This window comes from Lactuca saligna, chromosome 7 (genome assembly GCF_052625555.1).
Source record: "Lactuca saligna cultivar CGN05327 chromosome 7, ASM5262555v1, whole genome shotgun sequence".
NCBI classification, from domain to species: Eukaryota; Viridiplantae; Streptophyta; class Magnoliopsida; order Asterales; family Asteraceae; genus Lactuca; species Lactuca saligna.
Window position 1 is genome coordinate 127,918,350 of NC_136423.1, and position 26,775 is coordinate 127,945,124.

The window sequence follows — 26,775 nt, forward strand, 5'->3', positions numbered from 1 at the left end:
CAAAGGTAGATGTAAGGAAGATCTCATGGCTTAGTCGCTTTGAAATATTTCACAACTTTTCCTGATTATAGAGGATTGGACACTCTCTTGTTTACTCTTACCATCGATGTGGGATGAAGACATGTTAATTAAACTCATTTCTTTATTTGCAATAATTTCATTTTATTAAATAAAATATTAAATAATAAAAATAAAACGTTATCCATAAAATTTATTGTTCAATAGTTCTATTTTTCAGTAATCTCGTAAGTTGCTATCCAAAAAAGTAAATTTTTATTGAATAACTTTTTGTTAAATCCTAAAATTATAAATTGAGTTAGGTACCTAATATCAAAAGTTTGTTTATATGTATTTTCATGATTCAAAAGGTCATTATAAAATGAATTCATTTATAAAATATAATCAAGTATATATTTTGTGCTTTTGAATCAAAGTGATTTTTCAAACAATTATAATTTTATGTTTAAGTAAGTTATTTTTTATATTTATATAACATTATGTAACATATTTATAATATTATTAGAAATAATTTGAATAATTATGAGAGTTTCAAATTTATGTGGTAAAAGGAAAATGCTTCCTTTATCGGTCCAAATTGATCAAACTCGGATCGATTCAACTCAATATACCAAACTACATAACGTCTTTTCTATCAAAACCCGATTTGTATATATTTCGTGTTTTTGAATCAAACTCATTTTTCAAACAATTATAATTTTATGTTGAGACAACTTATTTATAATATTATTAGAAACAATTTGAAAAATCATGGGAGTTTCAAATGTATGTGGTAAAAGGAAAATACTTCATTTATTGGTCCAAATTGATCAAACTCATACCAATTCAACTCAATATACCCAACTACATAATGGTTTTTCAACTGAAACTCAGTTTGAACTTGAAAAAATCCTATTCAAAACCATTTTCAGAATTCTAAAACTTAACTTGGCAGTTGCCAATAAAGATAATTTCACCAAAGAATACCCTCAACATCCTAAAAAGGTATGCGTAAGGAAGTTCCCATGGTTTGGTCCATTTGAAACATTTCACAACCTTTCCTATTTATAGAAGAAGAAACATTCTCTTGTTACTCTCACAATCGATGTGGGATGAAGACATTATAATAAAACACACTTTCTTGTTTATAAAACATTATTTAACTTATTTAATATAACACCATTTCTCTAGTTTACCCTTTCTTTTGAAACATCCCAGAAATATAGTCCAAAATTTTCATTTTTAAATCATTAATTAAACCAGAATCACTAAAAATTATGTATCCAAAACACAAACCATAATATCTTAAATGTCAAATCAGTATATCCATATCAATAATATGTCAAATAAATTAGAATAAAACATCTCAGTCTAAAAGCTGTGGTGTGTACGATGCAGTCATCTCGAGCTCTTCCCCTACTAGCGGAAGTACCTGAAACCAAAACTGAAAACTATAAGCACGAAGCTTAGTGAGTCTTCCCAAACTACTACGTATCATACACATAATCACATAATAGCATACATTGGGCCTTGCCCACTACATCGGGGTCCGCCCGGCATCGGGCCTCGCCCGACATCAGTCCCCTCCCGACATTTGACCAAAGTCTGGTATACATATAACATATCAACAAGCATATAACATAAATACATAACATAACATATAAGCTAAATCTTCCTCGAGATTGCCCCGGCATCGGACTGAAGTCTAGAACATGTAACCCATAACATATAAACATACACATGCAAGAATCACGAAAACATCAAGCATACAAACATTCCTCATGCTTGCCCCGACATCGGACTGAAGTCCAAAATTGTATAATCTACATCAGGCTAACCCTGACATTGGATCAAAGTCTGGTATACGCTAACATACATAAACGGGTCAGCATTGGTGACTTCGACCCGTTCCTATTGGAGGAAAACTCACCTCACAATGCTGGCTGCTAAACCTCTCGGTAAGGGATCTCTATCGGCTACTTCCACGACTCCACGACTATCATTAACAATAACACCTAGTCAAAAATCCATTAATCCTTCTTAGGGTAATATGACTCTTTTACCCCCAGATCTATTTTGGACCATAACCTAGACCCAATTCCTTCTAATCTTTCCAAGCCTTTTAATGGCCAACTAAAGGCCCACTAATGGCCAAAATTTCTAAATTGGGCCTAACTCCTCAAATGAGACTTCCCTTAAGCCCAAACATGTCCTTGGTCCATTATCTGAATTCTGATGGCGCATTTCGGCCCAATAACTGCTAATCCTAAAGATTGGCTTAAACCGAGGCCCAAACGTCGCAAAGCCCAAAATCTGAGAGTACACCGAGCGTACTCCTCGCTACGCTATGCGTATAGCTTGCATGGCTTGTACGTTGCGCGTACTAGCGTGTACGCCCAACATACTACTCTGTTAAGCCATCTTCTTCAAAACTGCTTAATCCCTTAAGGCAATAAATCAAAATTACAGATCTGATTCTAATAAAATATCTTAACTCATAAAGTTGATTACTTGGTGGCTTGCAACCTACCAAGTGAGCGCAAACTTGGAGTTTAGCATCTAACTTTCATGGAAATGTCCGAAACTCATGCATGGTCATAAAGGGACCTTAAAGATCGAGACTTTACTTCTTATAGGACATAAATATCACTGAGGGTGGCACCCCTTTGCCTAGAAACGTACTTGAGTCATAAAGGTCCATTATTGGAACTAAAGAGATCCCAAAACATCACTACACTAGATCTAAGCATTCAAAAATAAAGTTGAAAGCTTTATGCCGCCAATGAGTCACAAATGTTGATGTTATCCCGGATCTGTGAGCTCAAGATACTTAAGTTCCACTTCACTATCTTCTCCTTCCTTCTTTCAAGCTTCCAAGCTCCAAAACAAGCTTCACAAGGCCAAACACACACAAGAATGAGAAAAGGGAAACTATATAGGGTTTCTGAGGATGAGGGGCTAGTAAAGAGGCTAGGGTTTAAGTCATAATTTGGTTTTTATATGGCTTGAGGTATGTTCTTGTTAGCTTCTCCATCTTTTCAGTCTCCTTGATTGGTAAGAAGTGTGCGGATTTGGTTAATCTATTGACGATTATCCAAATAGTATCATAACCACTTGATGTCTTGGGTAACTTGGTTATGAAATCCATTGTAATCCGCTCCCACTTCCATTCAGGGATTTTAGGTTGTTATAATAAACCTGAAGGTTTCTGGTACTCTGCCTTAACTTTGGAGCAAGTAAGGCACTTGCCCACAAAGGTAGCAATTTCGGCCTTCATGTTAGGCCACCAATATAGTTTCTTAAGGTCCAGATACATCTTGTCTGAACCTGGGTGGATGGAGTATCGGGTTTTGTGTGCTTCATTCATAATCACATCTCTGTAACCACCGAACTTTGGTGTCCAGATCCGGTTCATGAAATAATAGACTCCATCATCCCTGACTTCGAAGTTCTTATCCATTCCTTTCAAGGTTTCACCTACCACATTTTCGGGTTTCAAGGCTTCAAGTTGAGCTTCCTTGATCTGCATGGACATATGCGAATGGATTGTCATGGTCGATGATTTTACCCAGCGTCCCGAGTATTCTTTTCTACTAAGGGCGTCAGCTACTACGTTTGCTTTACCAGGGTGATAAAGAATTTCACACTCATAATCGTTCAATAGCTCCACCCATCTTCGTTGTCTCATATTCAGCTCTTTCTGATCGAAGATGTGTTTGAGACTTTTATGGTCCGTGAATATTGTGCATTTCGTGCCATATAAGTAATGTCTCCTGATCTTCAGAGCAAACACCACTGCTCCTAGTTCAAGGTCATGTGTTGTATAGTTAATTTCATGTGTCTTTAGTTGTCTTGAGGCATAGGTTATAACCTTTCCTCTTTGCATAAGAACACATCCAAGCCCTTGATTAGAAGCATCACAGTACACTACGAAATCCTCTGTCCCTTCAGGGAGAGACAGGATCGGTGCACTACACAAGGCTCGCTTCAGTGTTTTGAACCGGTTTCTTGCTTTTCTCCCCAGCTAAAGGTTACACCCTTTTGGGTTAGAGTAGTAAGAGGTTTAGCTATTCAAGAGAAATTTTGAATGAATCTGCGATAATAGCCAGCAAGACCTAAGAATTGACGGATTTCTGTAGGTGTTTTGGGTGTTGACCAGTTTTCAATTGCCTTTATTTTGAAAGGGTCAATGTGTATTCCTTCTGAACTGACCACGTGACCTAGGAAATCTACCTTCCTGATCCAAAATTCACACTTTGAAAACTTCGCATAGAGCTTCTCCGATCTAAGAGTTTGTAATATTTGACAAAGATGTTGGCCATGTTCCTCTTTGCTTTTTGAGTAGATAAGGATATCGTCAATGAAGACTATAACGAATTTGTCCAAGAATGGATGACACACTTTGTTCATCAGGTCCATGAACACTACAGGTGCATTCGTCAATCCGAATGGCATCACTATAAACTCGTAATAACCATAACGAGTTCTGAATGCGGTTTTGGGAATGTCTTCCTCCAAAATTCGTAACTGGTGATACCCGGATCTTAAGTCTATCTTTGAGAAGTAGTTTGCCCCTTGAAGTTGGTTGAACAGATAGTCAATGCGAGGCAGAGGGTAGCGGTTCTTGAATGTAAGTTTATTCAGCTTGCGGTAGTCTATACACATGCGTAATGATCCATCCTTCTTCTTTACGAACAAAACCGATGCTCCCCAAGGTGAGAAGCTTGGTCTTATGAAACCTTTTCTTAGGAGTTCGTTAAGCTAGCTGGATAATTCCTTCATTTTAGAAGGTGCAAGACAGTAGGGGGATTTGGCTACAGGGGTAGCTCCAGGGATTAAGTCGATTCGAAATTCAACTTGTCGTTTAGGAGGCACCCCTGGCAGATCATTGGGAAATACATTGGAAAAGTTGGAGACCTCAGGAATGCTCGCGATGTCCTTCACTTCTTGCTTTTTGTCTACCACGTGAGCTAAGAATGCACAGTACTCCTTACGAAGGTATTTATGTGCCTTGATGCAAGAAATGATATGAAGGTTCATTCCGGGTTTGTCGTCGTAAATAACAAGATTTTTGTTAGTTGGCAAGTTCAAACGAATAGCTCTTTCATAGAATAGGATGTCGGCATGGTTGGGGCACAACCAATCCATGCCTATTATGACGTCAAAACTTTTGATAGAGACCGGCATAAGGTCTATTGAGAAAGACAAGTCATTTAAGGTAAGGGTACATCCTATGTATATATCATTGGTGGATTTGGATTTCCCGTTAGCCATTTCTACTGTGAAAGTTTCCTTTAGTGGTTGGGAGTTTTGATTTAGTAGATGTTTAAAGTTATGGCTCACGAAGCTCCTCTCAGCACCACAATCAAAAAGAATGCATGCATAAGTATTGTTGAGAAGGAATGTACCCGTGACCACTACAGGGTCTGCCACCGCTTCTTCGTGACCCAGTGCTAGAATTCTCCCAACCCCACCGGCATTTCCAGCTTTTGGACAACCTCTCTTGAAATGCCCTAGACCATAACATTGGTAGCATGCTCGACCTACTCCAGCGGTAGCTACTTGGTTAAGGGGTTGAGATGGTGTTTTACAGAATCGGGCAGTATTCCCTTTCCTGTTACAGTTATGACACTGCATCTCTAGGAAATTTCCAGTGTGGTGAAAATTGCACTTGTTGCATTTAGGGAGGTTACCAGCATAGGGTTTAGTTAGTGATGGGTTGTTAGGGGTAATAGCAGGCACAGTAGTAGGTATGGTATCAGGTATAGTAGTAGCATGGACTGCCACTATTTGTTGCTTCTTTGAAGGTTCCAGAGGAGATTTATCCTTCCTTTTGTTCCAACCCTTATTTTTCTTGTTGTTGTTGTTCTCCCTAGGTTGTTCTGGGGCAGTAACCACAGAGTTTTGACAATTTTCGTGGTCAATAAGTGACTGTGCCAGTTCCTTGGCACTGTCAAAGGTAACAGGCCTAGATGCAATGACATTTGCCTGTATCTGGGGCAACAGTCCCCAAATATACCTTTCAATTTTTTTGCTCTCTAGAGCAACCATTTCCGGACACAGGATCATCAAGTCACAGAATTGATTTGTGTAAGTTGTTATGTCGGCACCGGCCATAGTAAGACCCTAGAGTTCTTGCTCTAGTTTCTGAATTTCCCCTCGCGGGTAGTATTCTCGCATCAACATGGTTTTTAGGTTCTCCCAGCTTATAGTATTAGCCACTATCAAAGTCAGTGACTTAACATGGCCATTCCATCATGATAGGGCCGTATCTGAAAAAGTACAGGCAACAAATTTAACCTTGCTACCCTCTGAACATGAGCAAACTTCAAAGATTTCTTCTATCTTCTCTATCCATTGCCTTAAAACCATCACTCCTCCAGTTCCATTAAAGGTCCTGGGTTTGGCATTTGAAGTCTTTATAAGTGCACTCTCTCGAGTGCTCATGACCCTCGACATGGTTAGATGGATGTGCACCAGCTCCCGACCCACTAGCACCAGGAGTATAGATATGAGATAAGGCAGTTGCTACAGCTGCCGTGACTGCCGCTTGGAACCTAGCAACATCGAATTGAGGAGGTGGTGGTGGAGGTGGCGTCAGTGCTTCAGTTTCATTGTTGCGTCTTGGATTCCCACGAGGAGGCATCTTTTTCTATAAAAGTCAATAAAAAAATAGTGAGATATCAAGAATGAATATGAATTTGATATCTCTGAACTTAAACATTTAATTCACAAGAAGCTTGTAAAGAATTGGAAATAGATGTCCACTGCAAGTACAACTTGCAACAGGATAATATAAAATGGAGCGGTTATTTTTCAAAGAGTATGAAAATACATATCGATTATGTTAGTATATATGTAATCAGTATACTTGACCTTAAAGCAGGTCTATAATATACCACAATATTGCGAAAGTATCGACATCAAACCGACCTACCGAAAATAAAAAATTTCGCGATCGTATTGAAAAGTATGAAAAATAACACTGGAACATATCCATAATCCCAAAACTTTGGAATGGAATGTTTGTGAAAATTGTAATAATTCTAGTTAAAGTAAAGTGCTTATTATTTTATTGATACTTGATTTTGTACATATCCTGAAAGTAGTCTATACATTCAGTATATTAAACTAGAAAGTAGTGCAAACACTACTTGCGGCGGTTGCTACGACGGTTACTAGGTTCCACTTCGTCTTGCGATTTCCAGTGCCTTTCTTTGGGCAGCTTGATGCTCCCTCAGTTCTCTGATCTCTGATTCAGCAGCATTAAGTTGCCTTTGAAGGGCTTCGGTATGGTGCTGGGTATTATCTTGTATTTCTTCAAGACGAAGGATAGCTGTAGTGTTAGCCTGCACAACCGCATTCACTTCTAGGATTCGATTGATTGACATCCTTGATTGATCAAATTTTCGGGCTATTCGGTTCACTATAACTGGAAGAGCTCTGTCGGCTGTTCCTCCTTGTGAGACGTTATAGAAACCCTGTGCCATTCCGTAGGGAGGGCGTTGGCCGTCTTGTCAACTCCAATGGTTTATGTATTAGCCCTACTCGGGTATGGGTATTGCTTCCTCTTGCCTCCGAGGATGTAACCCCGGGTTGCAGACTTGTGGCATTGTATTCGTACCACTTGATTCGCTGTCCTCAAATGGTTCTTCATCTGAGTCTTCTTCTGGATCCTCCTCCGGATCCTCCGCTACCCATCCTTCATTGCAATGATTTAGAAAATAAGGGTCCCCTCGTAGATGATATCCTGCCATTGTGTCTGTACGAGAATAAGGTTATGAGAAATGCCTGAAAAACTAAAGCATATAGACATTTAAAATATTATTATAGTATTTTATGTTATGTTCTAGAGTTTCTTTTGTAGTTGGTAAGTTTTAGACATGTCACAACACTACTATCACTCCCAAACACATGTTGGTCATATCTAAAATCAATATAGTTGATCAAGCTATATTAATTCTAGATAGGATTACATAACTGCCCGAGTTTGACTGTAATGTTCAACATCCAAATACTTTTAAGTTCTTATGACTATGTACTTGTAGGTATGAGTGTTAGTACACTTCTTGTAAAAATACTTAGAATTCTTAAAAAGTACACTTGTAGTTATAGCTCTTAGCCCCAATGTATTTATAGTTTGTATATCTTTTATGGATTGATCTATTGAGTTCACTATAAATAATGCTCTGATACCAATCTGTCACACCCCCAGACTAGACGGCGGAAACGTCCGGGGGTGGAGGACTTCATTTGTAGTATCACAACACATGCATCATAGTAATCAAATTACAAACAACCATTGTATTTAAAAGTATAAGTATTTACATGTGTTCAATCATTGTATATTGAAACCAAAATAGTTATACAAAAGAAGAAGATATGACTCCTAATGGCTCCATCTTCTCAAAAAGCTCTAGGAGTACTTGTTATTATTTCCCTAAGAATACAAGTAATTTGAAAAGAGAGTATCAACAATAAGTTGAGTCAGTACATAAGTCTTTATGTTTAAAAGGGTGTCTTTGTATTTTGATTATGAAAACTATTCCATAAAATCCCATATTTTCTGTGGTATATGAAAAGTAGTTTTATTCCCATAAAACCGCTCTATTTTGTAAACCAATGTTTTGTATTTGTAAAACTTGTAACTGAGAGTGTGCCTCGCTTCACCAGCTGTTATTGAAAATTATAGTATACCGTTGTACTTTGTATTTTGTAAACTAGTACTTTGAAGATGTACTTACGTTTAATTGTTTATACACTAACGTGTTATTAATATCTTTTTAATGAGTTATTATAACCATACTAAGACATGAACGCCTGAAACAAACGCCTTGAGAGCGCTTAAACTGTTGATAACAATTGCCACTCATTAGTGTGTATGCCTGACTGTAGCTAATAGCCTGAGTGCGGGGTTTTCAATCCTGATATAGATCTACACACAACTTGTTTCAATCCCCGGGCTGGAGATTTTGGATATAATGTCAGGACTTTACCTTGGTTGAATAAAATGAATTAAACAACCTGAATTGAATGTCTCATAAAAAGCATATAAACGTTACATATGATGGGTTTTGAGCATTCTAACACTTCCTAAGTGTACATGCAACCCTAATAACCTTGGATCTATGTTTGTCTAATTTGTCATGCAAAGTTGAATTCCAAGGTTATATTCCTATCTAGCATACATGGGGAACAATTTTAACATAAAGTATAGATAGAATAACTTACCTTGTTGTTGCTTGTGTTCCTTGAAACCTTGTGAGCCTAGCACCCCAAGTGTGATGCCTCAAATGCTTCACACAACACCAAATGCTCTTGGAAGAACTTATGAGAGAACACACACTCTTCAAAATCGGCCAAGCCCTCTATTACTTAGTGTGTAGCCGATTTGGGAGGAGATCATATTACTTATATAGTGTTGACACATCTAGGGTTAAACCCTAATGTGTCATGACTCTTCATTTCCATGACCCATGGGTTTGTAACTCCCATGGAGCATCCATGGAGCATCCTATGGGTGGAACCTAACTTGATGATCCATGGAGCCTTTTAGCCCACTATACAAGACATGGATGATTTACTTAATCAACCCATATATTTAATTAGTTATCTTTTGATCACTTAATTAATTCTAAATTAATTCTTGATCAAACTAATCAAATAATATTATTAATATATTAGAACTTATAATATATTAATAATCTCCAAGTGTTATTTCTCTCATTTAGTCTATCCAATTGCATGGTGCCATGCAACCCAAATGGACCATGCCGGGTCGGGTCAAGTACATACCAGAAATAGTTATGGACTTAGACACCTTATCCAACAGTCTCCCACTTGGATAAGTCTAGTAACTATTACTGCAAGTATGACTTCAGGAACCGATCGACAATCATAGCTCTTTACAAGGTTTCTCGAAACTTGAGAAGATGATGGTTCGCCATTTAAGATAAGTGATCATATAATCCTCTGTTCTAGATATCAGTCGGACAAATACATGGAACAATGTCTTACTTATTGTCCAACATTTGTTTCCCGATTTCCGATTTGTTTGACAAAGAACTTTATTGAACACATCAATTTAGTTCTGATCGGGCCCGGTACATAGGTCAAAACAAAATCATCGAGGGGCCCAGATATCAGCTTCTAATCCAAGAAGGAACAGCTAAACTTCGACTCATATGTTTGTTCTACTACTCATTGAATTACACACAAGAGCACGATTTTATAACATCGAGTTACCAATGCGTTTTTCGTACAATCAATGCATAACCAACTCGTAAGTAACAAATCATATCTCTAGGTTTAAAGACTTATATGATATTACCGTCTCACGATCACTCGAGATAGAATTCCATGAAGTGATTCCAGTGAGCGTGGGTTGGGTCCGATGCTCAGAACTTATGAGCACTCATGATTGTTGTAGCCTTGTCCCAGACCTCTACAACTAACCATGACAGTCTTGATTCATACCTACTTCCGACATATGACCGACTGTGGAGGTTTGAATAATATGTTATACCAAACAAAATTATTCTGGAAGTCAAAACATGCAAAAGAAATATAGTAAACGATCGACAAGAGATAGCAACACTTTACTCATAAATAAAACACTTTTATTCATCATCAAATGTCAATTACACTTTACAAATTTCGATATTATCTAACTACTAAATCTAATATCATCCTTCAGCCCTATGCTCCGAGCATGCTGGAGATGCTTAATCCGAGTCAGTCCCTTCGTGAGAGGATCTGCCGGGTTCTCATCCGATGATACCCTCTTTGCCACGAGGAGTCCTTCTTCGATCCGATGTCTGATGAAATGGTATTTTCTGTCGATGTGTCTGGATCTCCCGTGATCCCTTGGTTCCTTGGCTAAGGCAACAGCACTTTCACTATCACAGAAAATTTCCATTGGCTCTTTAATAGCTGGTACAACTCCAAGGTCTCCAATGAAGTTCCTCAGCCATAACGCCTCCTTTGCCGCTTCGCTAGCTGCAATATACTCTGATTCACAAGTAGAATCTGCCACTGTCTCTTGCTTGGAACTCTTCCAAGAAATTGCTCCTCCATTTAGGGTAAAGACCCAGCCCGACTGAGAGCGGAAGTTATCCCTATCAGTCTGGAAGCTAGCATCACTATACCCTACAACTCTCAAGTCATCACTCCCACCGAGGGTAAGGACCCAGTCCTTAGTCCTTCGTAGGTACTTGAGAATATTCTTTACCGCAATCCAGTGTGCCTTGCCAGGGTTCCCCTGAAACCTGCTAACCATGCTCAAGGCAAAGGCTACATCAGGTCGAGTACACGTCATAGCATACATGATCGATCCTACAGCCGAAGCATAAGGTATTCGACTCATTTCTGCTATCTCAGCCTCAGTGCTAGGGCTTTGTGTCTTACTCAGCTTGGCGCTACTCTGGATGGGCAACTCTCCTTTCTTGGAGTCTTGCATTCTGAATCTCTTCAGAATCTTCTCCAAGTAGATACTTTGACTAAGTCCAATTAGTCTTTTACTCCGATCTCTCAAGATTCTTATCCCCAAAATATAGGCAGCTTCACTAAGGTCCTTCATAGCGAAACACTTTCCAAGCCAGGACTTTACTTCCTGCAGGGTTGGAATGTCGTTTCCTATGAGTAGTATGTCATCCACATACAATACCAAAAAGCTAACTATACTCCCACTAGCCTTGACATATACACAAGATTCATCTTCACTCCTAGGAAAGCCAAATTCCTTGACCTTTTCATCAAAGCAAAGATTCCATCTGCGAGGTGCTTGCTTTAATCCATAAATGGATTTCTCAAGCTTACACACTCTATTGGGGTACTCGTTACTGACAAAACCCTCTGGCTGACTCATGTAAACATCTTCAGCCAACTTCCCATTAAGGAAAGCAGTTTTGACATCCATTTGCCAAATTTCATAGTCATGAAATGCGGCTATGGCTAACAGAACCCGAATAGACTTAATCTTGGCTACCGGAGAAAAGGTCTCATCATAGTCCACTCCAGGAATTTGAGAGAAGCCCTTTGCAACCAGTCTAGCCTTATAAGTGTGTACTTTACCATCCATGTCGGTCTTCTTCTTGAAGACCCATTTGCACCCTACAGTGTTACGACCTAGTTCATTCTCAACCAAGTTCCAAAGTTGATTGTCATACATGGATTGTATCTCGCTATCCATAGCCTCTTTCCATTTAGCAGACTCGGGCCCTGCCATGGCTTCCTCGTAGCTGTTAGGGTCATCTTGACTTACTAGTGTCCCATCACTAATAAGTGTCTCACCTTCTGCAGTAATATGGAATCCATAGTAATGCTCAGGTGCACTCCTAACTCTCGTGGAACGCCTCAGAGGTACAGATTCGTCAATTGGCTCAACAGGAGTTTCCTCCTCAAGTTGAGGGCTAGAATTTGAAGTTCCTTCACCACTTGACTCTTGAATTTCTTCAAGATCAACTTGCCTCCCACTGTCTCCTTGGCTTATAAACTCTCTTTCTCGAAAGACTCCTCTTCTTGCTACAAAGACCACATTGTCACTAGGTCTGTAGAAGAGGTAACCAAAGGATTGTTGTGGGTAGCCGATGAAAATACACCTCTCGCTTCGGGGTTCGAGCTTATCATGAGTCTCGCGTCTCACGAAAGCCTCGCATCCCCAAATCTTGATGTGGTCTAGTTTAGGTACTTTACCAGTCCACATCTCGTGAGGAGTTTTGGCAACTTTCTTTGTAGGGACTAGATTAAGGATATGGGCGGAAGTCTCTAAGGCATACCCCCAGAATGAGATTGGTAGCGAAGCTCGACTCATCATGGAACGAACCATGTCCAACAAGGTTCGATTACGCCTCTCAGCCACACCATTCAACTGCGGTGTCCTGGGAGGTGTCAATTGTGAGACAATCCCACATTCCTTTAGATAGTCGAGGAACTCTGAACTAAGATACTCACCACCTCGATCGGATCGAAGCATCTTAATGTTCCTGCCCAATTGATTCTCGACTTCCTGTTTAAATTCCTTAAACTTCTCGAAAGTCTCTGACTTATGCTTGATTAAGTAGACATATCCATATCTACTGTAATCATCAGTAAAAGTCAAATAATAACGATTAGCATCTCTTGTGGCATGTTTGAATGGTCCACACACATCCGTGTGTATAAGGTCCAACAAACCTTCACCCCTTTCACACGAGCCTGTGAAGGGTGACTTTTTCATTTTTCCAAGTAAGCATGATTCGCAACTATCATTTGACTTTAGGTCAAACGACTCCAAGACTCCATCCTTTTGGAGTTGGCCTATGCGTTTCTTGCTTATATGTCCAAGACGACAATGCCATAATGATGCTTTATCCAAGTTATTATTATTAGTAGAATCAATACACAAAACATTATTTCCTAAGTTATCTACAATAGATACAGCTTCATACACACCATCACAAGGTAATGCTTTAAAATAAAGTACATTATTAAAGAAAGCATTAATCGAACCAACTTCATTATCAAACGAAAAGGTGAAACCTTGTTTGTACAATGCATGAAAGGAAATAATATTTCTTGCCATTTCTGGCGAATAACAACATTTATTCAAATCTAAATTTAACCCACTACTTAGCGATAAAGTATAAACTCCAATCTTGGTGACAGGTGTAACTTTCCTATTCCCCATGATTAAGTTTATTCTTCCTTGCTCCACATTCTCACTTCTTCCTAGTCCCTGCAAGTCACAACAAATATGAATACCGCAACCTGTATCAAGGACCCAAGATTTCGAATGGGGTGAGTTATTAGAAATGATAGTGTAAATACCTGCATGGTTGGGTTTGACTTTCCCATCCTTCACATCTTGTTGGTACTTTGGGCAGTTTCGCTTGCAATGAGCTTTTTCATGGCAATAGAAGCATTCAGCCTCTTTTGGGTTAGAAGAAGGAGTAATGAAACCTTTCTTGGTTCCACTTGAAGAAGAGCCATCAAGGGTCCGAGCCTTGGTACCCTTTGAAGATCTCTTTCTCTTCCTCCCTCGACTTTACCCGATTGCCAAGACCGGAGTTGAGTCTGGAGTAGGAGTGATAGCAACCGACTTCCCCTTAAGACCTGTTTCTGCGGTCTTGAGAAGTCCCTGAAGTTTGCTGAGGGTGACCTCTTCCTTGTTCATGTGATATGTCATGCGGAATTGATCATAGCACGATGGTAAGGAGTGCAAAATGATATCTATTGCAAGCTCCTCAGGGAAGTTCACATTGAGCTTCAGCAACCGATCCACATACCTTTGCATTTTCTGCATGTGGCTCGTGACGGACTCTCCGTCCTTCATCATGGTTGTTATCATGGAGCAGATGACTTCGTACCTCTCTTGTCGTGCACTTTGATGGTATCTTTCCATCAAATCTTGGTGCATTTCATAAGGGTAGAAGTCTTCATAAGACTTTTGGAGTTCAGCTGTCATGGTGGCTAACATGATGCAAGCCACCTTGGTTGCATCTCTTTCATGAGTATGAAAGTCAGTGATCTCCTGGGGAGTTGCAGTGGACTCGTCAATTTCCTTAAGCTCCTTGTCAAGGACATATTCTTTGTCCTCGTAGCGGGTAATCATCCTGATGTTTCTGATCCACTTATTGAAGTTGGATCCATCAAAGGTGACTTTCCCACACAGACTCATAAGAGTAAAGGAGCCATTAGGATTCGAGCCAGAAGCATTGTTTGAAGACATCTGAAAAGAAGAACAAGTTTAGTTTAGATTTAAGAGAGTCCTTAATAAAACACCCAAATGCAATATTAAGGCTAGGGTCCAATCACAATATAATATAACTTAGAAGAGGTATGTCGTAATCTAAGCTATACCATATTTGAAAGGTAGGTGAATGACGATTCACCAATTTCCACCATGAAAACCGAAATATTAAATATTTAGTTTTTATTGGTTTTAGAAATTCCTAGATTCTTTGAGATCCAATGAACTTTTCAAAGGCATGTTTCAATCTCGGGAGTGCCCTCCAGGTTTTGTGACTGGGATGCCGAGGATCACAAAACGAGGTGTGAAGTAACCATGCAAATCGCTTGGTACCCTTAAAGTTTATCACTCAATCGATGTGCCGGTAAACCACACACGCTCCACCGATACTATAATAAACCTTAAGTCACCCTTTACCTACCTTGTTAAGTCCAAGTTAGTGTGCCGGTTAACCACACACGCTCCACCAACGACTCAAACAAAGTGTAAAGTGTAATTTCATGGATTAGCACCTTATTCACATTTTTCCTAAAGTAACTAAGATTGGGAATTTAATAAAACGTTTAGTTACTTTATTATATTCATCATACTTTGAATGAGAATTTATAAGTCCTTGTCTTACCCGTTCGGCTAACGACCCTCCACCAGTCAAGCAAGCGGTGGGTGAGAATATTCACCCATTAAGTCACCATTTTATAGGCAACAACCTTATACCCACCTTATAGACCGGCTTCGTGAATGAGGCGTACTAGCGGTAAGACGACTTGTTCTTATACATATATATATAATTATTAAATTATCATAATATAAGTATAAGGGTTGAATTTTAACTTTTAAAATTCTAGGGGTTGGAACTAAAGTTTTAACTTAACTTTACTTGTTCCAAAACTTGAGGGCAAGTTTTTTAACTTTCAAAACTTTTCATATCTTGTAACTTATGAGTTTAATAGAGTCATAAAATGAAGACTCTTCATTTTTTTATAACTCTTGTGTTTTCTTAATGGTTTTAACTCAAGTGTGACTCTTGGTTTTCCATAACTTAAGGATAAGTTATGAACTCCATTAAAACACATTATGATCAAGAATTAAACTACCAAATAGGTTACAAATAATTCCTATGATCATCTAAAACATCATAAGAACAAGAACATGAATATGAACACACTCAAAAAATTACATAAAACTTTGTAATTTTTGATAACTAGTTGTTGTAAATGAATTAGCAAGACATTACACCACCAAAAACAAGTTTACATTTACTAAAACAGTTTAGGGTAATGTTTCTAATTCATTTTCCAGCAACTGAATCGAAATTCTGCACTCATTCGACCCTACTCGCCGAGTTGGTTGAAGATACACATGGACTCGACGAGTCCCCCCTATAGACTCGACGAGTCCATTCGCAGAAAGCAAATTTCCGATTCTGTTTTCAACTTTTAAGCACAAATAAGAACAAACAAGCCTAGGCTCTGATACCACTGATGGGTTTTGAGCATTCTAACACTTCCTAAGTGTACATGCAACCCTAATAACCTTGGATCTATGTTTGTCTAATTTGTCATGCAAAGTTGAATTCCAAGGTTATATTCCTATCTAGCATACATGGGGAACAATTTTAACATAAAGTATAGATAGAATAACTTACCTTGTTGTTGCTTGTGTTCCTTGAAACCTTGTGAGCCTAGCACCCCAAGTGTGATGCCTCAAATGCTTCACACAACACCAAATGCTCTTGGAAGAACTTATGAGAGAACACACACTCTTCAAAATCGGCCAAGCCCTCTATTACTTAGTGTGTAGCCGATTTGGGAGGAGATCATATTACTTATATAGTGTTGACACATCTAGGGTTAAACCCTAATGTGTCATGACTCTTCATTTCCATGACCCATGGGTTTGTAACTCCCATGGAGCATCCATGGAGCATCCTATGGGTGGAACCCAACTTGATGATCCATGGAGCCTTTTAGCCCACTATACAAGACATGGATGATTTACTTAATCAACCCATATATTTAATTAGTTATCTTTTGATCACTTAATTAATTCTAAATTAATTCTTGATCAAACTAATCAAATAATATTATTAATATATTAGAACTTATAATATATTAATAATCTCCAAGTGTTATTTCTCTCATTTAGTCTATCCAATTGCATGGTGCCATGCAACCCAAATGGACCATGCCGGGTCGGGTCAAGTACATACCAGAAATAGTTATGGACTTAGACACCTTATCCAACAACATATATATTAGATATGAAAACCCAATCATTCTGAAATAAATGATTGATAGTATGTTCTTGAATTAGTATTCTGAACATGTATTTGACAAGTGTAAACCCTTGTTTCATGTTAAACAGTGTATTCTGGTATACGTGAATCATGCATAATTGTTCTATATATCATAATTTATACCTATTATAATTTATATGTACTTTATGAATTGGTAAATAACTATTGTTGTATGTAATCCTTTGCTCAACATGTTACAAAGGGTAATTAAACGGACGAAATAACTTTTATATTTATATACATATACAATTTTAAATATAAGTAAAATTTAAACGACCTTCGAACAAATAACCGGTACTATAAGTCCACATCCAAACAAGGAAAAGGACCTAAAATGAGTTATAGTTCTAAGCCTTTTAAATCTTATTAATATATATATATATATATATATATATATATATATATATATATATATATATATATATATATATATATATATATATATATATGAATATTTTGGAAATATATAAGTTTATAAAAGAGTTCAATATTTGGAGTATTTCTGATGCTTTAAAATAGTTTTAGCGTGATTTGAAATCATTTATTTATAACACAAAGTTCTTGTGTTATACTTGTATTTCACCCCCTTAAAACAATAGAAATTATGAAAATACGGAGGTATGAACTCACTTGATAGATGGTGAATTGGATAGAGTTTTGACAGGAGAGAGGTTACTTCTTGGGAATCTCGGGGCTTGGAGGTTTGGTTAGGGTTTGAGACTTGATACCAGGGCTATACAGGTTGTATATGAGCTTATGGAAGTGGAAAATATGAAAGAGGGTGAAATTTAGGTTGAAAAGTGTAAAAATGGTCGGAACTTCGCATGCCTTATATAGGCCGAAGCCTCGGATCCGAGGCCATGCGAGGCTGCCGCGTGTTGGACAGGTGGCAAAGGGAGGGGAGCTTCTTTGGACCGGAGGCTCGCTGCTGGCTGGCTCGGATTGGACCAGAGTCCAGTCCAATGGGAAGAGGGCACGTGCGAAGGGGAGGGGTGTGCGAGGCGAATCTGTCCATTTCTAAGTGGACCTCGGCTGCGCTCCAACCAGGAGGTGCCACGTATGGCTTCGGTCCAATCAACATTCACCACGTGGAAGCTCGCATGCGAGGGTGACGTGGCGTTACTGTTCATGCGAAAATTCCTGATTTTTCCTATTTTTCTTTATTTTTGTGCAAAAAACTTGTAAAATTCATAACATTTGCATACGAACTCCGTTTTTGACGTTCTTTATATTCACGCTTAAGTAAAATTATACTCTATGACTTTCGTTTAGACTTCATTGGTTAATTTTGACTTTATTTTTAATATTATTATTTTTAAAAGACCGGGACAGGAAAATCCATTAAAAATTCATAACTTCTTCATCCGACATCCGTTTTTGTCTATCTTTTTACCGTTGTACTACTAATGATGAGACCTTCGATTATCGTTTAGGTTGTGTCGGCTAAAAACCACCCGATCTTTATTTCGTGTTTCTAGTTGTACACTGCTATACTGAAATTTAGAAAAATCATAACTTCGTCATACGAAGTCAGATGTTGTCGTTCTTTTTACGAAAGTTCTCGGTTTAACAGAAACTAAAACTTTCATTTAGATTGTTAAGGCAAAAAAGCCTTTTATTAACAATTCAGTTTTTACACTGAACAGTGTTTTGCCGATTTTTTCGCGGATTTTCGATTGGTCATAACTTCTTCGTTATAACTCGGATTTTAGTGGTCTTTGTATTTTTGGAAACCTTATTATAATCTCTATCACTTGGTTCATCCTAATTGAGATTATTTGATAATTTATTTTTGAGGGTCAATTATGTAAATATACACAGTATGCCAAAATTTCTCTTTATTGATTTAAAAAGAAGTACAAATTGACCTACACTATTACATAGGTTTGAAATAACGGTTTGTTATAATAACTTGATCGTAGATCAATATTGGAGAACCAAGATGCACCTTGTAGCTGGTCAAACAAGTCGTTAATCCTCAAGAGAGAATAACGGTTCTTAACTATTACCTTATTCAACTCCTGGTAGTCTATACACATGCGATGTGAACCATCATTCTTCTTCACAAACAGGATCAAGGCTCCCCATGGTGAACTAATCGTCCTGATAAACCCCTTGGTTGTAGCTCCTACAGCTACGTAGACAACTCCTGTATCTCGGGAGGAGCCAACCGATATGGTGCCTTGGCTATTGGAGCCGCACCAGGGACTAGGTCAATCCTAAACTCAACTTGTCTCTCTAGAGGTATCCCAGGTAATTCCTCCGGGAAAACATCCGGGTACTCTCGCACGACCGGTACATCATCCACTATCGCCTTACCCTTATCCCGGGTATCTATGACATAGGAGACATAACCTGCGCAACCCTGCTGGAAGTAGTGCCTCGCTCTCGCTGCTGAACACTAGGTCAATCCACCTTACGACCTCTCACCCTGAATCACTAACCCTCCCCCACTAGGAGTCCGAACCCTCACTAGTTGCTGCTAGCAGTCGATCACTATCCCATTAGGGCTCAACCAGTCCATAGCAACTATAACCTTATCCCCTCACAGGGGAATAGGGACTAGATCCACATAAAAATACTCATCGAACAACTGCAGTGTACATCCTCGGTGAACCCTAGTAACCCGAACAATCTTGTCATCTGCTATCTCCACATCTAGTGGACAATACATCTCTAATGGTGCCCCTACGAATCGCTTGTTGAGTGCGAGCGACACAAAAGATCGGGTAGCCCCCGAATCAAACAGTACCAAAGCTGATATATCGTTCACTAAGAACGATCCTATAACATAACACATAAACATAAGCAAAAATCAATATAAATAACGAGATAAGGAGAAGATACATACCTATCACCAAGTCGGGAGCTGCTCGTGCCTCCTCTGCTGTTAACTGAAAGGCCCTGATCTTCGCCATAGGCGCCTCACCCCGGCCCTGACGGCTGTGTGTAATCCGCAACATAGCAGGAGCAGGTGCTGCCACGTGACCTGCCGCTGCTAAACTCGGGCATTGGGACTGCTTGTGACCCTATGGTTGCACTGGAAGCAAATAACATTTTATATTGTCGTGGTGGTCGCAGTAGTTGTACAATCTTTTGTCACATGACCTATTTGACCGCACTTAAAGCAACCTAAACTCCCTGCCTTGCACGTTGTATCATGCAACTTACCGCATTTGCTACAACGGATGAGGCCCTGTTGGCTCCTAGTTTTTGGTCTGATACATTGGGCTTCTTGCCCACTCCCCCTTTCTGAACTCCCTCTCGTTTCCTCTTCTTTTCCATCTCTAAATCCATCTCTCTCTCTCTCTCTCTCTCTCTTTCTCTCTCTCTCTCTCTCTCTCTCTCTCTCTCTCTCTCTCTCTTTCTCTCTATCTCTCTCTCTCTCTCTCTCTCTCGCCCTAGAAATCATATCCTCCAGCATCTTACAGCAGGATCGGCTCACAAACTAGCAAATATCACTCCGCAACATATCTTAATATCAGAACTTTTTTTTTATCTCCTCTTCTGCCAAGTACTGCGTAACGAGAAGGACCTTCTCCCTGAACATAGCGGTGATTTCGGTCACCGTCTCGGTTGTCTGCTAGAGATCCTGGAACTCTCTAGCAAGTCGATACACCTCTATTACAGGTGCAAACTGATAGGACTAGTTTAACAACAGATTCAAAGATAACCTAATGCTTCAATTAATCAATAAAGGGATAACCTAAATATCAAGAATCAGGGAGTCTCCATACAGAAAACATAAACGATGACAACAAAAAAAAAATCTCTCTACCCTAATGGCGGAATAAACCCTCCTTATTTATGTCTCCTTCCCTAAAGGATAAATCCTAAACAAAATCTAAGACCATATAATTACTATAATTAATTTAAAATACGAAAAGTACTAAACAGCCCCTAGAGTATGCTTCCTGCGCCTCTGATACACTTTTGTCAATTTTGGTCGGTTCATATCAATACTCCCCCTGAAATATCACCTTGTCCTCAAGGTGAGACTTAGGAAACTATCGCTGAAGTAACTCTTTATCTTCCCAAGTTGCTTCCTCCTCAGGTAAACCTTTCCACTGGATCAACCATGCTTAAACAACTTGTTGTATTCTACTACTCACCACCTTTTCTGGAACCATCAACATGTCATCTGTAACAGTCAATCCCTCGGGAAGTGTTGTGAGCACCTCTTGATTGCCGACTACCTTCTTAAGCTGTGAAACATGAAAAACTGAATGAATAGAAGCATTATCAGGAAACTTTAACTTATACGCCACTTTACCCACTCGAGTTAGAGCCTCGAACGGCCCATAGAAACGTGGAGCCAATTTTTTGTTCTTTCTTTTAGCTACCGTACCATGTCAATATGGTCGTAGTTTCAAATAAACCAAGTCACCAACCACAAATTCGATATCTCTCCATTTACCATCAGCATGAGTCTTCATAATTTGTTGTGCCATAGCAAATACAACTTAATTTCTTTGAGAAATTCATCTCTTTCTTGCAGATATCGGTCCACCTCAAATGTGACAGCAGTACCAAAATCATATCGAATCAAACGAGGCGGATATCGTACATAAAGTATCTTAAATGGAGCCATCCAAATAGAAGAGTGGTATGAAGTGTTATACCAATACTCAACCCACGGTAGCCATTTCACCCATTCCTTTGTCCGAGCGAAGAAAAACAACGCAAATAAGTTTCCACACTTCTGTTGACGACCTTTGTCTGGCCATCCGCTTGTGGATGGTAAGTGGTACTGTGTTTCAGGATTGTGCCTGAGTACTTGAATAGTTCCTTCCAAAAATAGTTGCTAAACACCTTATCCCGGTCTGAAAAAATGGAGAGAGGAATCCCATGTAACCGGACTATTTCACGAATAAACATTGTCGCCGCCAAGACTGCAGTGAATGGATGTTTAAGAGGAATAAAATGGGATGACATACAGAGGCGGTCAACCACTACCAGTATGCCGTAATACCCTTCAGACTTGGGTAATCCCTCATTAAAGTCCATGGTTAAATCTTCCTAGATCTGTTTCGGTAACTCTAACGGTTGGAGTAACCCCGCTGGAGCCAAATTAGAGTACTTATTACGCTGACATATGGCGCATTTAGCCACTAATTTCTCCGCATCCTTCTTCATGCCAATCCAATAGAACTCACTTGCAAGGCGTTGATACGTTTTTTGCGTGCCTTCATGGCCCCCAGTTGCCCCAGCATGCAATTTGCGAAACAAACAAGAGACCCAACTAGATGTTCATGGAATTACCAGCTTACCCTTATACAACACTTGCCCTGACTGACCTCATACCCATCCAGGTCACCAGCAGTCGATTCAATTTTCGTCCAAATCTCATAAATGTGTTGGCCTCGGCTCAAATCAGCCAGCAAATCGGCATGGTTGCTGAACTGATAAACTTTTAATACTAAGAAGGAAGTCCCTCTCCCCGTCTGGACAACGCATCAGCAGCACCATTCTCTCTCCCGGGTCGATACAAGATTTCGAAATCAAACCCAGATAACTTCGAAATCCAGCATTAGTGTTCCTCGACAACCAAACATTGTTCAAGCAAAAATTTCAAGCTCTTCTGATTGGTCAATATTGTAAATTGGCATCCTAACAAATATGGCCGCCATTTTTGCACTGCCAGTACAATCGCCATCAACTCGCGCTCATACACCGATTTGAGTTGGGCTCGACTACCCAAAAATTGGCTGAAATAGGCTACAGTCCAGCCTTCTTGCATTAGTACTGCTCCCACCCCTTGACCAGAAGCATCCTTCTCCACTATAAACTTTTTGGAGAAATCAGGCAATGCAAAAACATGCCCTTGAGTCATGGCTTGCTGCAGTTGACGGAATGCATGGGTTGCTTCATTACTCCAAACGAAACTATCCTTCTTCAAAAGATCAGTTAATGCTCTTGCAATTTTTCCGTATCGTTGCACAAACTTTCTGTAATAATCGGTTAACCCCAAGAACCTGCGAAGTTCTCGAAGAGTCTTGGGAATCGGCTACTTCAACATTGCTGAAATCTTACTCGGATCAGCCATGACCACGTCCTTGGTCATGACGTGACCCAAATAATCCACCCTCTCCCAACAAAAAGCACATTTTTTCTGTTACAAAACAACCCTTCAGTTTTAAGGAAGCTAAAAATGACTTTGAGATGTTCACGATGTTCTTCTATTGTTTTGCTGTAAACCAAAATATCATCAAAAAAGTGAGGACAAATTTCCAAAGATACGTTCAAAAACCCTTATTCATTAAGAATTGGAATGTTGACGGAGAATTTGTCAACCCGGACGGCATTACAAGGAACACATAGTGTCCCTCGTGTGTGCGAAACGCCGTTTTCGGAACATCTTCCGGTTTCATCCGAATCTGATGGTACCTTGATTTCTGATCTAGTTTGCTGAAAACCGCTGCCCCATGAAGCTCGTCCAACAGCTCGTCTATAATTGGCATCTGGAATTTATCCAAAACTGTGGATTTATTCAAGGCACGATAATCCACAGAGAACCGCCAACTACTGTCTTTTTTAACCAATAAAATCGGGCTAGAAAAAGGGCCAAACTCACCTGTATGATCCCTGTTATAATCATCTCATCCACCAGTCGTTCAATCTCATCTTTTTGTAATTGTAGGTACCGATAAGGACGAACATTGACAGGCTCAGTCCCAGGTTTCAACGTAATAACATGCTCGTGAACGTGATGTGGCGGCAACCCGGAAGGTAACTCAAAAATCTCAGCAAACTCGGCCAGGAGCTTATCAAGCATGGGATGAACCTGGGATTCGATGGGGCACTAAACTTCTAGATGGTTGATTTCAACCAGATACCCTTCGCTGGTACTAGGTATACCCTTTAACACGGTGTGTAAGGAAGTTTCAGAACGATTGAGGCCGGGTTCACCTCGCAATGTTAGTCGCTTTTTGGCAACCATAAAGGACATTTTTAATTCCTTCCAATTTACTCTAGTGTCGCCCAATGTACGTAACCACTTTATGCTAAGTATGGCATCGGTGCTGCCCAATTCCAAGGGGTAAAAGTCACTAACTAGCTTGTATCCAGGTAAGGTTAATACCAAACCCTTGCATATTCCTCTACTGTGATCCCACCTCCCATTGCCCATCATAACCCCCATCTCGCGAACCCCCTTTATAGATAAGCCAAGACTCCCTACAAGGTTTAACGACAAAAAATTATGGGTGGCACCACAGTCAATGAGCACCACTACCTCTTGGTCACCAATTATACCACACAGCTTCATCGTATAGGGTGTTGTTAATCCCATTACTGAACTTGCAGACACTGAGACCATGTCCAAGTGTACATGTTCCTCTCTTTCGAGATCCTCCTCTTCATCTTCGACTAGTAAAACCTGAGGAGTTTTGTCGGGACAGCGATGGCCCGGTGTGAATTTTCCATTAAAATGAAAACACAAACCTTTGGCTATTTTTGCGGCTATCTCTGTTTCTGTCAATCGTTTAAAAGGCGCTTTAGTAACTAGGATTACCTTCTGCTCAGGTCCCGCAATCTGAGCTATCGGTTTGATGACACTAACTTGAGGTCGAGTAGTGGAGCTCCTGGTTATCACCTTCTCGGTTATCAAAACCGTACCTGAGCGGCTCTCGTCAATCCGCAATGCTAATTTGATTGTTTGACCAAGACCTACTGGTTGTAAGATAAGTACTGAGGCTCTTAACTCGGGTTTTAGACCTTCAATGAAATTTCCCTCCAAATTTTGGTAAGGTATGCCACCCAGCTGGGTTGCTAAAGCTTCAAACCTGCTGACATACTCTCGTATAGTGCCTTCTTGAGTAAGTGTCAAGAACGGTTGATGTAAACTTCCGTCTAACGAGGGCTGGAACCAGTCAAGCAGTCTCATCTTGAGTTCATCCCAACTATGAAATGGTGAGCGTTGTTCATTCCAACGATACCATGTCAACACGGTCCCTCCAAACACAACACCACTACCCTGAGTTTTTCTGTAGACGAAACCAACCCCTGGATCTCAAAGAATCATTCAACCTTGTAGATCCATCCAAATACATCTTCACCCTCAAACAATGGCATTTTCAACTTCTATAAGCGATAATCTGTTCTTGGCACCCATCCTCCTCCATGTCTGTGGCCACTCATATGGTTTTGGCTGAATACATAACCCTCGTTATAACCCCTAGGTTCATACTGGTCTTCCTCCCACCCCGTGTCCAAGTAGGTTTGTTTACCTCGACCGTTACTTGAACCTGTAATGTCTTTGAATGTAAACGGTGTGGGTTGACTCCTTTGATCCTCCCTTCCAAACTCGACATTTTGAGGTTGGTGTTGGAATCAACCATCCGTCAGGTATGTGGTCAATGTCGGTTTGGTATGCGTAGGGATCGGTATAGATGTTACCACATGAGTTATCGGCTGCATTATGGGTTGTGAAACATACTTTGAGGGTTGTGTGGTTCTTACTGACTGGAAAAATGTTGATTGTAGTCCGGGAGGCGGTGATGGTGGTGGTAGGTTCGGTGATGTTGGCGGTAGATGGGGTTGGCTTGCTGAGGAAGAAATCGGTGTTGGTAGACTAGAGTTTTGAGAAACCTTCAAGAGCAATCTCATCAGTTTCGCATGCCTTTGTTCGGCAATAGCTTGTCTCTTTTCTGCATCTTCCTTGATCAAATTAATCTACTGCTTTATCTCCTCTAATCGGTCGTGATCACCATCGGAGGTCGAATCTTTGGTGCTTTCGGAACGAGTGACTGGTTTTGTCATGGCTCAAGGTCGTAATTCTATGAAGAATAATACTCCAATGAACAGTAACGATGTGAATTGTGCTCTGGTGAACAGTAACGTCGTGAACAATAGCGGCGTGAACAGTGCTCCAGGAATATTACTCTGATACCAATTTGATAGGATCAGTTTAACAACAAAATCAAAGATAACCTAATGCTTCAATTAATCAATAAAGGGAAAGCTTGAATTTCGAGAATCATGGAGTCTCCAGACATAAAACATAAACAGTGACAAAAAACTAAACTCTCTCTACCTTAATGGCGGAATAAACCCTCCTTATTTATGTCTCCTTCCGTAAAGGATAAATCCTAAACAAAATCAAAGACCATATAATTACTATAATTAATTTAAAATACGAAAAGTACTAAACAGCCCATGGAGAATGCTTCCTGCACCTCTGATACACTTTTGTCAATTTTCGTTGGTTCATATCAGAAACTCGGCTCTGAACCTAGCTGAGAAATCGATCCAAGTCATAGTATCAAAGGCATCGTCACTCACAACATGCCCAACCTCTTCCCACCAGTCATGTTCCATGTCCTTCAAAAGATAGGATACAAGTCGAACCTTGTCCCCCTTGGGACATCTGCTGGTGCAGAATGAATTGGAGACATCGGCCAACCACCTGGTGCTTGCAATAGGGTCCCGAGACCCATGGTAATCAGGAGCTCCACAAGATTTGAACTCCCTGAATGTCAGTGTGTGCGACACCATCATGGCCACCACCTCGATGCGGAAGGCCCTCAGCCTCACATCCAAAAGCTCCAAAATACCCTCCTTGTTTATGTTGAAGATCACATGAATCTGAGCTAGAATACTACACGTGATCTTAGAGGAGATGAATTCCATCGCCTGTTTATCTAGCTGCCCAGCTCCAGAGCCCGAGCCTGATCCCTCACAAGTGCCTGAACTGCCGACTGGTCTAGTGCGTAATACTACCACTCTGAAAAACACATAATAACAAACATCAAAA